The sequence below is a fragment of the Protopterus annectens genome, chromosome 5.part0 (assembly GCF_019279795.1).
Source record: "Protopterus annectens isolate FY-2018-M chromosome 5.part0, PAN1.0, whole genome shotgun sequence".
Lineage (NCBI taxonomy): Eukaryota > Metazoa > Chordata > Ceratodontiformes > Protopteridae > Protopterus > Protopterus annectens.
Genome location: NC_056735.1, coordinates 1,923,953,774 through 1,923,970,269, shown reverse-complemented (window position 1 = coordinate 1,923,970,269; position 16,496 = coordinate 1,923,953,774).

Here is a 16,496-nt window from a genome sequence, read left to right as displayed (position 1 = left end):
TACCATTGATGGAGAATTTTCATTTCTTACAACAAATGCAGATAGTTTTTAGGGAGATATCTTTAGCTTTGGAATTGGTGTCATAATATTTGAGAATTTTAGCAGTAAATGATATGAAATTGTTAAGCAAATAATTGATATAAGAGATGGTGCTGCTCTTGGTTGGTTTTTAATATTGCTTAATATTTTATATTGCAAATGAGAAATGATGTAGAGCTGCTCCAGTCTGAAGATAAGCTTAAAACAGATCAAATAACATGTACTTTAAAAATGCATGGAATATTATATGGCACTTATGAATTGTTTTATAAATGTACATCAGAAGGGAATGGGTCTAGAACACATTCATGAAGACAAAATCAGACCAGTAAACCCTTTACTACATATGAGGTTAAAGTACACTATGTGTCACTGCAAAACTTTGTAAAAATATTTCCAGTGCTGAGAATAGGTTGGTTATGCCTTGCACTTTTTCTGTCAGTTTGTATGATGGTAATGATATTTCCAAGGTTATTCAAAATGAAGGATACCATTATTATATGTGCAAAATATAAGGTAGAGCAAAATGTACCGTAATTTAAACATATGTTGCACAACATAAGATATGCTAAACTGTAATATTTTAGATGCATCATATGCAGCTGTCATAACAGATTCATTTAGTACAAAATAAAAAAAACTAAGAAATTCACTGGAACTTATAATAATTCTTAGGAAGTTGTAGGAGGAGATAAGTTATGAAATGTAGATGATTATTTTAAGAGTTAAACTCGAACCAAATATTTGTTTCTTATTTCAAGCAGTATTCTGTTCATTTTCTTTCCAAGTGGTTAGGAATAACGTATAGATTTCTCGAGTCACACTGAGCATCTCACTGCTTGTTAAAGTCTAGAAAACAAGAAGAGAAATAAGAGCACTATGGATTACAGAATGCAATTTTGTATAATTTATCCTAAAATCTGATGAAGTTCAAAGCAGAAGCTAGTTTCAAATAGTCTTATTTAATCACAAGAGCGATTCCACAAAGGATTTCAGATTAATATGGCAAGTGTCCTTTGGAAAAAATGGTCTCATCTTTTTATTCTCAGATGGGTTAAACATGTGTGTGTGTGTGTGTGTGTGTGTGTGTGTGTTGTGTGTGCGTGTGTGTGTGTGTTGTGCATGCCTGTACGTACTATCAGGTTTATAGTGCCTGAATATTTGAACTGTATCTTACTGAAATTGGTACACCTTGTTTGCTGTAGCATAGACTAGATCCAGGCCTGCTGAATATAGCTTTGTTTATATGCTTGTTGTTTGTTTGCTTGTTATTTCCCTGGAACGCTAATTCCACCTAATAGGCGGCTTCTCAGCGCTTCTGTGGCTCACTAGTGATATCTGCATTGCTTACTGTACTTATTTCCTTGTTTCACTTGAAAGAAAGTTACTGTTTGTCGTTTTTGCATTTAAGTTACCTGTAACACATTGCACTTAAGTTACCTGGCACTTGCTCACTAAAGCAATTATATAAGTCAGCACTAAAAATTAAAAGCACTACACCCTCACTCCCCACTGGCCCTGGTTTTCAATTATTAAGGAATTCCCAATATTATTCTAGCATGTCCAAAGGTCAGTTGTCAATCTCCTCTCCGGTCCAGCTGGTGAATCTGGGAATCTTGAGGCAATGTTACAACTGCCTCATGTACACAGACAACCCTCTCCTCCTCCCAACAAATTCCAACACATGTGAGAGATGCAACCATATAGCCAAACTGGAGGCTAAGCTCTCTCAACTCAGTACTGGCATAACCAGTCAGGAGGAGAAGGAAACCATACTCACTACAATTCCAGTCTCACATAGACCTACCACGACAGCAAACCAAACACATAATCACACAAAACATACTGGAGGCTCTAAATAAAGATCTGCGAAGCAGCAGAGACCTCCAAAGCAGACACCCAAGCAGCCGCTACCCCAAAACAAAACACGTGCAACACATATCTCACAAAGCCAGTGTGCCAAACAGTCACAGCCCTTAAGACTAAACAACACACCTGATACACTTGTAATAGGTGACTCTATCGTCAGGCACACTGACGTCCCGCTCACCAGGCTGAACAAGGAGAGGGTCACAGTGAGCAGCCTGTCGGGTGCTAGGATCCGCCACATAACACAAGCACTCAGGTCACTCCAAGGCAAGTACAAATATGACTCAGTCATTGTCCATGCTGGTGTGAATGACCTGAGACGTACCTCCCTGGACTACATGAAAAGAGACATAAAGGAGCTCTCTGAGCATGTAGCCCAGGCCGGTATGACCCTGACCTTGAGTAGCATCTTACCCTCACCAAGAATGATGCCACAATATGAAGACAAGATGATCAATTTCAACAATTGGCTTAAGTACTGGTGTCATTCAAAGGGGATCAAATGCCTGTCAGCTTGGAATGATATGCTCGACATGCCACGATGCTTCGCTAGGGACGGCTTGCAGCTGTCACCCCTGGGCTTTCGGATATTGGCAAAGGCTCTTGCTACCCCCATAGTGCCTTTTTTAGGCAAGGCTCAAAAGACAAACCCACCTCCATAGGTATCACAAGGGATAAGAAACTAAGAGTAATGCTACTCAACGCCAGAAGTCTAAACCTCAAGATGCACGCACTCGAAACACTCCTTAGCATGGAGAACATCGATATCTGTGCAGTAACAGAAACCTGGTTCAGGGCTCCCGAGAGCACCCCAGCACTACCAGGTTATATCTCATACCATGCTTTTTGGCCCCAAAACTTGGACCGAACCACAAAAGGAGGGGGAGTATCGATATTCATCAAAGATACCCACACCTCCAGGTTGGTGGCAAAGCACGAAGCATCAGAGACTATCCATGTGCAACTAACAGTGGGTAAAACTGCCTTCCAGTTTATAGCCTGCTACAGGCCACCCTCCCAAAACCAGGAACCCCACTCGGCCTTCCTGAGAACACTGGAAAATATGAAGGTCTCTCCAAACACCATTATATTGGGTGACTTCAACTACCCAAACATAGACTGGGAGCATTACTCTAGCTCCAACACCCTAGCCCAAAGGTTCCTAGAATTTATAAACTCAAATGCTATGGAACAACTTGTTACCACTCCCACAAGAGGGGAAAACATACTGGACCTGATCATCACCAACATGGGGACTCTATGCTCCAGACCAGAAATGTATCCCTCACTGGTAAGATCAGACCATAAACTAATCTCACTGGATATTCACATCCCGACCCCACCCCCTGCCCAGAAAACCACAGTGAAAAACTTCTCTAAAGCAAATTTTACACTCCTCAAAACTGAGGTGGAATCCTTCAAAGCCCCCGGGCCTGTGGAAAATACAGCCCAGACCGCAGAATCCTTTATAAACGCATTCTATGAACACCTTCAGAAATGCATGGATCATGCGATCCCAAATAAAACTAAGACCCAATCCTCCAAAGGCAGACGTCCTGTCTGGTGGACCCCAGCCATAAACAAACTATACAATAGAAGGAGGAAGCTACTAAATGATAAAGCAAAATCCCAAAAAGGGAAGGCATCACTGATCAGTATTAGCAAAAAACTACGGGCACACATAAAATTGTCTAAGGCCAGCTTCGAGAGAAAAATTGCACAGGACACTAAGGATAATCACAAGGCTTTCTTTAGTTATGTTAGGAACCTGGGTGGTAATTCCCAGATATGCTCAGAATTAGTCCAAAATGACAAAAAATACACCGAACTCACAGACATTGCCAACATCCTAGCTGACAGGTTCAGTGCAAACTTCTCCCCCCCCTCCCCACCAAAAGGGCAAATATCTATCCCAGCAGAGTGCTGCCCCCCTGACATCTCAGATGCTCAGGTAAGAGCCGCCCTCTCCAAAGCAAAAAACACAGCATCAATGGGATCAGATGGTGTCCCGGGCTGCGTCCTACATGAACTCAAAGAAGAGCTAAACCCAAACATAAAACTACTGTTCAATCTCAGCCTTACTACAGGATATGTGCCCAAAGAGTGGCGTACAGCAACAGTGGTCCCTCTCCATAAAGGTGGTGCCTCAACGGATCCTGGAAACTATCGCCCCATAAGCCTGACTAGCTTGGTCTGCAAAGCTATGGAAAGGATCATCATGGACCTCATAAATAAAGATATTGGGGACCTACAAACACTGGATCCTACCCAGTTTGGCTTTGTTAAGGGCAGATCCTGCCTCTTAAACCTGGTTGATTTCTTTGAAACAGTCACCAAGGCCATTGACGAGGGGAAGGTGGTCCACACAGCCTACCTGGACCTTGCAAAAGCCTTCGATACAATACCCCACTCGGGCATTATAGATAAGCTCACCAGCTTAAATATAAACCCCTATGTCACTAGATGGATTGCAAACTGGCTCAAGGACAGAACCCACATGGTTAGAATTGCTGGAGCCATGTCAGACACCAAACCAGTTACAAGTGGTTTCCCACAAGGCTCAGTCCTGGGACCTCTCTTGTTCGGTATATATTTCTCTGAGGTACAGGCCAACACGGAAGGACTGTGGCTGACCAAGTTCGCAGATGACTGCAAACTGGGTGCCATAATTGACTCTCCAGCTGACACAAGCATCCTCCAAAAGGGCCTCATAGAAACAGACAACTGGTGCCAGAGCCATGGCCTCAAGCTAAATGCCAAAAAGTGTATAGTCATCCCCTTTGGCAAAAACAAAGTGCCCACAAATTACCACATAGGTGGAAATCCATTAAGTACAGAAGAAGTAATTAGGGACCTGGGGACCCAAGTTGATAGCAATCTCTCATTTGACAACCACGTGGCCAAAGTGGTTAGGAAAACATTTTATATAGCCCACCTAATCATGAAGGGATTCACATCTAGATCAGGGGAGGTCATCATGCCTCTTTACTCATCCCTCATCAGGCCCATAATTGAGTACAATGCCCCTTTTGGGATGTACCTTACCAGACACCTGCAGCAACTGGAAAGACCCCAAAAGTACCTCACCAAGAGGATCAAAGGGCTCAAACAGATGCCATATGCTGCCCGGTTAAAGAAACTCCAGCTATACTCAGTGGCATACCGCCTGTTCAGAGGAGATCTGTGCCTGACGTATAAAGCCATGTCCAACCCGGAATTAATGGACATGCTGCACCTCAGAAAATCCAAATCCCATCGAGCTACGCCTCGAGAGACTTGAACTTCAGCACTGAAATAAATAGGACATGCTGGAGGGACAGATTCATAACCCAGAGGCTCCCTTCACTCTGGAATAAAATCCCAGTCCAGGTTAGGCAGAGTCCCTCATTGACTCTCCTCAAGAGGAATCTTGATGAGTGGATGGGAGATCGTAGGTTTACCCCGGGTATCACTTCTGTGTCACTGTTAGATAGAGGCATAGTATACTAACCTCGAAAAAGGGCATAGCAAAATAAATTTAAAATGGGTGGCGAAAGCCAAACACATTCTGGCTAGGCTTATAAATGCCCTAGGGCAGATAGCCTAGTATGAACCTATGAACCTATGAACCTATGCGCCCGCGTGTACGTGCGCGCGCATGTGTGTGTGCGCGTGTGCGCGCGTGCATGTGTGTGTGTTATGCTCTCTTATAATTGTCATTATTAGTTTGTTATTGTCATCATTATTATCATATTCACTATTTTCATTATTATTATTTACAAACTTGAAATGCGCCCATAAGAATAACACATTTTAAAGAGGGAATAATCTATATAATTTCAGTTCCTTTTTCTTTCATTTCCATTGCTTCTGGTATATCTGTTTTCATTAATCATATGGTAGAATAGAATTTTGTTAAAAAGTAACTGGGAAATACTCATAAATACATTTTTCATGACTGGTATAGAGGAAACTATAGCTTTACACAAAGCATAACTAAATTCCAGCTCCACAGACACTTAAAAAATATAAAACATGAAAAGGGCACAGCAGTGTGACGCATGTATAACATATAACATCTCTAAGTTTCTTCAATGTGGCAGCATGCCTGACATGTTTGCAATGTGTTGGAACACAGCATAATGTTTTAGTGCAGAAATACACTGCTACTGGAAACCTGTTTCCCAGGAGGTAATATTTTTGCCAGCAGTTGTGTAAGGCATACAGATTGTAGTAGCATACCTTTATTCTTCATTAGAGAACCATGCTAATAATTAGAAATAATTCTTCCTAAAATTAATTAATGTACCCTAAGTTAAACAAGGCCTCAAAATATACTTGAAAGTGTGCCCATTTAGTTTATACATATCATTTAATGAAAATATGTGTTATCACAACCCATACTGTAAAGAGTTGTCAATGGGCAAAAAGCCCAAAGATATTTCCACCAAAAACATATTATGACTATAAACAAGAACTAGCAAATAAAAAGACGTATAAATTCAATCAGTAGAAGTAAGGAACCTGCTTAACTTCATGTGATTCATTTATAAGATGCCTAAAAGAAATGGTATACATCAACCCATGGGAAGACAGTTTATGAAAAATGGATTAATGATCAGATTGATAATGTACCTTATTGTTTTCGCCTTAATGCCGTTGTGTCTTTAACATCCACTGTGCAGTCACTTGCATTCCCCATTTCTTCACAATGAAAGGGCTAGACAGCATATGCACCTGGTTGTAGCTCTCTCTTAGGAGACAGGCTGCACAATATATACTGTAGTCATTTATTCAACAGGTATCCTGAATACATTCAGGATGGAATTAACTTTCAACAATGACAACCAGTGTTACAGTAATAGAAGATGAACAAAGTGGACCGCAATGCAGCACTTTGGGATTTTCAGTTTCCTTTCCCAACGTGATAGGAAAATGAACTAATACTTTGGGGTACTATCAAATAATAATAATGACTGCCACCTAAAGCCTTTAGCAATTCTGTCACATGTTTTCTTCACTAATTACATACTATTCCCTATTTGCTACTACTTCATTATATACCTTAGGGCTTTCTAAAAATAAAGAATAGAACATGATAACTTTGTTGCACTGTTTGTCATAAACTTAACCAGCTGGGATAGTAATGATCCAAATGTGTTGATTTTGGTATTAATTATTTTTAAATTGTTTTGCAGGGTCTACCAGTAAGAGATAGATTCATTTATATTTTGTCATAGTTGCTTTTTGTACCTAGAATGGAACATGCTTCAGGGTATAATTTTGTTCTTAGCTTTGAATTTTAATTAGGTTATGGTTTCCGCCAATGACTGCATTTAAAATAAGTTTCCTACATGAATAATCTTTATAATGATGTTAACAGTGCCATTAATTACCATTTTTTTAATAATGTATTAATTGCCTCAGAAACATTAATTTTAAATGCTACTACAACTAAGGCAAATCAGGAATAGGTAATTCACACCTTTGGGCATCAACTGTCTGCCTAAGAATATATATTCATATATATATATATTTTTTTGCATTTAGAAGTGGGTCTTGAAATCTTTCTTTCTTTTGTAGTGGTCAAAATTTGTCTTCATTGTGTAAAAAAAGTGAACCCTGCAATTCATACCAGTGATTATCCTCCATTATTTAATTACTCCTTAGGTGACTACACTAATAAACTGTATGATTACTGAAATGTATAGCTGAAGCAAAAGCTAAAAAAAGAAGGAATCGATATTATGTATTTTGTCCTTCTGGTAATCAACCTTCATTCCACAGCTGCAACCTTGACTGACATGCTATAATGTCAGTTATACTAATGATGTGTATTAGTTACATCTCCATGTGGAATACAGCATCTTCAATGAACAGAATGGAACTGCTTAAGGTTCAGATGATAGCAATTAATTCAAGGTGGCTTATAGATTCATGGTGTGACATTTTCAATGCCTGCTTGAAAATGACTAATATGACAGGGATTATAGATAGCACAATTTTAAACATATAGTTAGTGCACTGTTTTAAAAAGGGCAATGTTAACACAAGGCACAGTTTAGATGAACAAATGTGCAAACAGTTTACTCAAAACTTAAAACAGAATTAGTGTTTAGTATTCTGTGATCAATTATTTACTGCAAAAATGGTAGTTTAATGATTGCTTCAGATTTGGTGGTTATTATTTTAATTAGGTAAGGAAATGCAAGCAATTATCTGCTTATAGTCAACAGGGAAAGGTAATACACACTTGGTTTATGCACAAAAAATTTATTGTGTGCACAATAAATTAGTGGAACATTTGATCATTGAATAGAATGTTAACAGTGACAAGGTCCAGTGCATAATTTCCACTTAGAGGTGCCATTTTTCCAATAATTGCAATTGTGTACTAAGACTGTTTCTACTTGTCTGTTACCTGAAACATAAATTATGTTTTAATTGACACTTATCGTTTTTAAGAAAGAAATGGAGATACAAATGACATATTCACCTGGGTAGATTATAACATCTTCTCACTGTAGCAAAAAGCTAGAAAAAAATTTAGATTTCGAGTTATTCTTCTTCAGAAAGTTCTGTTGAAAAAATGGTGTGCATGATATACTACTCTGTAAAAGTAAAAAAAAGCAAAGAATATTAAAAAGAAAGCACTCAAAGCTTAGCCCCAGGAACAGTATATAATAAATATGTTACTTATAATATTTTGATCACTAAAGTGTATAAAAAGCTCACTGCTAACCTTTTCTAACATTTATTTGCATGCCAGCAGTTTCATGCCTTGTTTTTCTAACATGTAGAAAACAGTGTTCTCAGGATAGAGTCTATAACTATTTCCTGAATAAAAACATCTGATGACAATATTTTTTGAGTTGTCTAAATCAAGTGAACTGTTTCTGGAAAGGAACTATGATAAATACTAGATGCAGAACACTTTAGAAAATTATATAATGGCAGATAAATACTGTACCGACCAATTCTATTTTAAAATCAGCAAAAGACAAATGACAGAGTTGAGTCATGACAAAAGGTTTTTTTGAATACCTCAGGAATTTGTTTAAAGTGTTCACATTTGTAAATTAGCGCTTACATTTTGCTGCCCATTACTCTTGTCTTGGTGGGCTCTGCCCCACTCTGCCGTCACAAATGCTCAGGCTCTCTCCACTCCCCTGCCCTGCCCCCAATTCCCTCCCACCCCCACTACCTCTACATTTATAGTAATCGCAACCACACTCACAGCTCAACCTCACATCACCTCCACCAATCATAGCTCCTCACTCTTATTCCCTCTAGGCATTATTACATCACCCCACACTACTTACCCATCCACATATAGTGCAACCCTATAATTCATATCCACACCTTCACCTAGAACCAACTTAAACTTTATAACCATGACGATCACATAACTAAGTCTAGTCTGTCGTCTCATAGTTCTTTATAACTCCACAAGTTATCATTCTAGCAATATCCCTAAATTTAGTAGTAGAACACTATATTATATACTCTCATATACAGACACCACACATTATAATAATATCTACCCACAACTGCTCAAGAACTACATAACAGACCAATCAGAACTAAACACATATGCTCTCATGCCTACTCCAAAAAACACAATACTTTCTCACACTCATCACCAACTCCAACATCTGTATCATCATTTTAACACCAAGCTCGCCATAAGTGGGGACATCCACCCCAACCCAGGCCCAAATCTATCCTGTCCAACACAAAGTGCTCCAACACAATTGTCAGAACATAATACCCCCACTGTCTTTATCCCTGGACAAATCAACAACAGCAGCAAAACCAACCATCTTTTATTGCTAAATATTAATATTAGAAGTATCAACAATAAAATACCTAAACTCCAGGCCACAATAGCACACTACTCCCCAGACATAGTTGCTTTAACAGAAACCTGGCTAAATAAAAACATAGCTAACTCCGAAGTTCTCCCTAACGGCTACAATATCATTAGACAAGACAGACCACTTTGTAAAGGGGGTGGAACTGCCTTACTGTATAAGTCCAACTTAACTTTATATCAAATACCAAACTCCTACCCCTCCCTCAATAATTGGGACATACTTATCTCACAACTTCAACTTCACCCTAAAAAGGTCATCACCACAATTGTGATCTATATTCCACCTGGTAATACACCTGCTAGCCTTGAAGACTTCTTATCCTGGTGTTCTTCCACATACTCACACGAAACCTTTATTCTGGGGGATTTCAACCTAGATTGGTTCACCTGTATATCAAAACCACCGATCTATATTCCACCTGGTAATATACCTGCTAGCCTTGAAGACTTCTTATCTTGGTGTTCTTCCACATACTCACACAAAACTCTTATTCTGGGGGATTTCAGCATAGATTGGTTCACCTGTATATCAAAACCACCAAGTAATCTAATAAATCTCCATGGCTACCAGCAGCTAGTCCAAAATCCATCTAGATGTGCTTAAAAATCTAAAAGGGACACTATCCTTGACTGGGTCCTAACTAACAACCCCACATTGTACCCCCACACAGGCAGTCTCACTGACACCTTAAGTGACCACAACATAATATACCTAATATGTAGTAGAACAAGCATATGCAAAACCACTAACTATAAATCCACTAGAAACACAAAACATTTCTCATCTGAGGTCCTCAATACTTTACTCTGTAACTGTGACTGGATCCCCATAAAAACCCTTCCACTTGACCAGGTTGTAGCATATTTCAAGAAAACATTTCTATAACACCTAGACACTGTTGCTCCATTGCACAAAATGAAGGTTAGAACCTCTGCAAACCCCTGACTCAGTAAAGAAACCAAACAAATCCTTAAGTCCAGAGACACTGCCTGGCTTTAGTATAAAAAAAACAAAGAAACACAAAGCCTAACTAAGTACCAAGAACTGTGCAACTGTGCAAAAAATGCTTTAGGCTGGACAAAAAATCCTACTACACAACATTACAAACTAAATAACAACACAACCCCCAAAAATTTTGGAAAAATGTAAACCAGCCCAAAAGGCTACCCCCAAACCAACCACCCCTGACACTAAAGTTCCATTGAAACACAATTCAACTCCCACTTTGTGAACTCAATTCTATCCTTAGTATCACAGGACATTTCCAACCTCTCTATTCCCCTCAACACAAATAACACTAATACAAGCTTTACCCTCAAAACAGTTTCCACCACTTCAATCAAAAACATGCTCTCCAATCTAAAAACCTCATCAACAGCAGCAGACCTACTCCCCATCTATTTCTTGAAACTCACAGCAGATACTATTGCTATCCCAATTTCCACTCTCATAAACAGATCAATTGTTGAAAACTATGTGCCCAAACTCTGGAAAATATCCTGTGTTACACCCATATGTAAAGGTGGGACCTCCGCTGAACTTAATAACTGCAGACACATTGCTATACTGTTCCCACTGGCCAAAATCCTAAAAAATGCATCCATACCCAGGTGCTAAATTATCTAATAGACAGCAACACCCTGTCACTTACTCAACATGGTTTCAGACCTGCCCATAGTACCACTACAGCCCTCCTCTGCTTCACAGACACAGTAAACCATCTCATAAAGAAAGGCCTGCAGGTGTCAAATCTTTTTTTGAATATGTCCAAAGCATTTGACACAGTCTCACACCAAATCCTGCTAAACAAACTAAACCAATATCACCTATCAAATTCCACTCTTACCTTGTTCCAAAGGTACTTAACTGACAGGTACCAAGCTGTGAGATGGGAAAATTCTCTCTCTCCTCAGCTGCCCATAACTATAGGAGTTCCACAGGTTTCTATTTTAGGACCACTACTATTCACAATTTTCACAAATGACCTCCATACCTCCACACAGCATGCATATGTCATTCAGTATGCAGATGATACTACCTTAATCTGTGCTGCACAAAATATTCCCACCCACCTGCAAACAACTGAACTAGCATTCTCTGATGCTGAAAACTACCTTACCAAAGCCCAACATATCTTCAATCCAAAGAAAACTCAGGTCATCATTATAACCAGTTCTAACAAAAAAACTGATAACAGTCAATTCACTATCTACTCCACAAATGCTACTCCAATCACTCCAGTGGCACAGGCTAAGCTATTGGGAATAACCATAGATTCCCACCTAAAATTTGATAATCATCTCAACTTAACTATTAAAAAAGTACATGCCAAACTGGGATCACTCTACTGTATCAAATCATTTCTTACCAACAGCACAAGATCAGCCATTGCTCACTCCCAACTTCTATCCACCCTACTCTATGCATCTCCCATTCTGACTAATCTCAACAAAACTGAACTAAGCAAAATGGTAACATATAACAGAATTGCCTGCTTTGCTGCAAATTGCTCATCTAGAACTCATCACTATACTGCTTTGAGACAGCTCCACTGGCTTGAATTGCCCAACCTCCTAACCTACGATCAGGTCTGCCTTTGTCATTCTATCTATTACCTCCCCAATAAGTGTCCTGCCCTCACAAACCTAGTACAACATCACTCAGCCAAAAGGCCTCTTAGATCATCAAACAAACTACTACTAGAAGTCATCAACAGCTACAATAGCTTTGGAGACACACTATACAGTAGTTCAGTGGCTAAAAAATTGAACTCTTTCCCCACTAACATACAAAACACATAGTGCAAAGCCTCCTTTAAAAAAACTCATTAGGCAACATCTCAAGCAAAGTTGACAGTTCCATGACTGCTCCCCAGGCTAGTGAAAGCAGATAAGGGACACATACTAAACCTAGAGTACTTGATAATAGTTTTCACTCTTACTCAAAAACACTGGCTAATGTACAATGTATGTACTGCACCTTTGTACTATGTATGTATTCTATCTATGTTCCAAGTTTCAGCTGTATACCACAAATCTATTAATTACCTTTATTTTTAGATTAATATTTTCTTGTTTGTTTTCTCCACCCTCTCACCCCATAAATGGCCATTCTCAATATCGGAAGATTGCCAAATTCCGGTAATAATGGCCACACAGGTAAAAAACGCACTCTCCAAAGCTAAGAATACAGCATCCATGGGACCAGATGACATCCCGGGCTGTGTACTACATGAACTACAATATGAACTGGCACCTCACCTAAGTGTCATGTTTAATCATAGCCTCACTTCAGGTTTCATGCCCACTGAGTGGCGCACAGCTACAGTTATCCCACTCCATAAGGGGGGATCCACCTTGGATCCCGGAAACTACCGTCCTATCAGTCTGACAAGCCTTATCTGCAAGGCCATGGAGCGTATTATCATGGAACTTATAAACAAAGACATTGGCAACCTTCAAACACTGGACCCCACCCAGTTTGGGTTCGAGAAGGGCCGATCTTGTCTCCTGAACTTGATTGACTTCTTTGAATCAGTCTCCAGAGCCATGGACAAGGGTAAGGTGGTCCACACAGCCTATCTAGACCTTGCCAAGGCCTTTGACACCATCCCCCACTCTGGAATCATAGATAAACTTACTAAGCTGGGCATTAATCCCTACGTCACCCAATGGGTTGCTAACTGGCTTATTGATAGAACCCACACTGTAAAAGTAGCCGACTCCAAATCCATCTCCAGACAAGTGACAAGTGGAGTACCTCAGGGTTCAGTCCTGGGACCACTCTTGTTTGGCATCTACTTCTCTGAAGTACAGGCCAACACTAAGGGACTCTGGATAACAAAGTTTGCAGATGACTGCAAACTGGGAGCCATTATTGAATCCCCAAATGATGTGGATACTCTACAAAAGGGCCTTACAGAAACAGATGCTTGGTGCCAGAGCCATGGGCTCAAGCTCAATGCCAAGAAATGTATAGTTATCCCCTTTTGGAAAAAACATGTATCCGTGAATTACCATATAGGTGGCAGTACACTAAACACCGAAAGTTTGATAAGAGACTTAGGGACACAGGTGGACAGTGGTCTCACCTTTGATAACCACATCGCCACAACAGTCAGGAAATCCTTCTATGTGGCACACCTCATCACTAAGGGCTTTTCATCCAGAAAAAAGGAGGTCATTGTCCCACTGTACTCATCCCTCATTAGACCCATTATAGAATACAATGCCCCGTTTGGTATGTACCTCTCAAGACATCTGCAACAACAGGAAAGGCCACAGAAATACCTCACTAAAAGAATCACAGGCCTAAAGCAGATGCCCTACGCTGACCGCCTTAAAAAACTCCAGCTATACTCTGTGGCATATCGTCTACTCAGAGGCAATCTTTGCTTAACATACAAGGCCATGTCAAACCCAGAGCTGTTGGACATGCTATACTTAAAGAAATCCCAATCCCTCAGAGCCACATGCTCCAGGGATCTAAACCTTGTCATCACAATAAACAAAACATGCTGGAGGGATAGGTTCCTGACCCAGAGACTCCCCAGACTCTGGAATAGATTGCCCATACATGTCAAGCAGAGTGCCTCTTTGGTCCTCTTCAAAAGGAACCTTGACGATTGGATGGGAGAAAGGAAATTCACCCCGGGGATCACGTTAGTCGCCCTGCTAGACAGGGGTCCAGGAAAGTAAATAGTGTGGGAAGAAATAGCCAGGGAATTATTATGGCTAGGCTTGTATAGGCCCTAGGGCTGATAGCCTAGTACCAACCTATGAACCTATGAACCTATGGACATTGAGTAGTATTAATTTCATCCTGCTAATCATTTCTGCTGAACAGTATGTTAATTTTCCTTCCAGTTATTGGATTTTTCTTTAGTATCATTGTATATAAGGTTTGGGGTTTGCATGGTGCAGTTTCTTCTAACAAGAACATGGTTGCCATACAGATTTGGTGTGTTTATTGTGAATGAGTAGGAGACTAGGGCAATATAGCTATCCTGTAATGTGCAATATTGATGCTGAAGGCATCAAACAAGCTATTATAGGCAACTGGACGGTGATTAATGTTAACTCTGCCTTATACAATGTTTTGTGATCGGACTCAGTCTTCACAGACAGTAGAGGCATTACTCCCCTAAAGGACCTCTTAGAGAAAGATTCATGTTATATAAAGAAGAATTAGCATATAGAAATTTATGGATATGCCCATGTGACTTATTTAAGGCTTGCCATTTTGTAATATAGATTGAATCAAAATGAAAGTATGACATTAATGGCCATTTCAACTGTAATTCAAAAATATTGTTTGCATTGCCACATGTACCACATAAAAATATTTTTTTATAGCAATAATGAAAATACATTTTCACAAGTATATACGGGAACATGTTTATGCTAGTAAGAGTAAACAAAACACTAATATCCTTTACAGATGTTCTGCTTTGTGCCATGATTATAAGATATTTATTTTTTTCCTGTAATTGATTCAACTTCTAAAGACTTCAGGGGTGGTGATGTAGGCATACTGCTGGAAGAAAAGGAACTGCTGTGTCTGCTGAGCTGAACAGCTATCTGAGTATAAAGGGCTTAGAAAATCTGCAAGCCTTAACATGAAATTAATTCATTTTCATCATTGCTCACAACCAAAACTGCTGGCTTAAAAATTTATACTCAGAATCCCATCTATCATTATTTGCACTGATTTTAATAATATATATTCATTTAAGCATTTGACTGATGGCTAGTTTTAACTAAAACAGCTAAAACAGCTGTTTCTTTCCAGATTTTTGTTTAAATTTTTAATCATTTCAAGAGCAATTTAGTATGTTTTTACTTTGCAACTCAACTGAAAATGCTAGTATTTTTATTGGATGTCCTTGATTAGGTGACCAGTATTGGTATTTAACTGAACAGAATGTTGTACAATTTTTGGCTTTCTGCAGAAGTCTCTTTGTAAATGTTTAACAGATGTTAGCTTCATTTTCATAAAGCTAAGATGTTCAGTCTATACTTCTGCTCCTTTCATAATCACACTTAACGTTCTGCTGCATTCCTCACCTGAAGATTTTATGCAAATGGAAGAGCCCCTCCACTCACCCAAATCTTATATATACCAACTTCACAATTGTACAAACATGAAGAAAAAGAAAATAACCCTAAAAAATAGAATTACTGCAAAATGTACCTAGAAATGGTACCAATATGGATTTCTTATTGAAATCAGTAATTTGGGAGTTCATTAGTGAGCTGTAAATGACATGCTGAGTCCTCATTCAGTAAGTACTCAATAAAATGTACATAAGCCAGAAACAATTAAGAAACAAGACTTATGTTTGATGGAGTTTGCATGAATGCAAGCGAGTATACATGGCCAGCAACAGCACTAGTGACCTAGAAAACTTACTGAGCAGCATGAGTACACACAGTAAATAAGCAAGCTTGGCTATGGGCAGACCTGTTAGGTATGTTCACGTGGACAGTATGAAGAGCTACATAGGGCAAATAATGCAAGCTGTACCAGACAGGGAAAGTGTACTCAGTGTACTGTGCACATAAATCAAAATATTAATAAAGAAATGAGTAATAAGGGAGAGGAAACAGCAAGGGCAACTACAATACATGTCTTCCCAGACAGAAAAAGAGAACTAAGTTCAATGTGCACAGAAATCAAAGAGATGTAAGAGAGGAGTGTACATGTTCAAACTCAAGTTAGTCAATTGACATG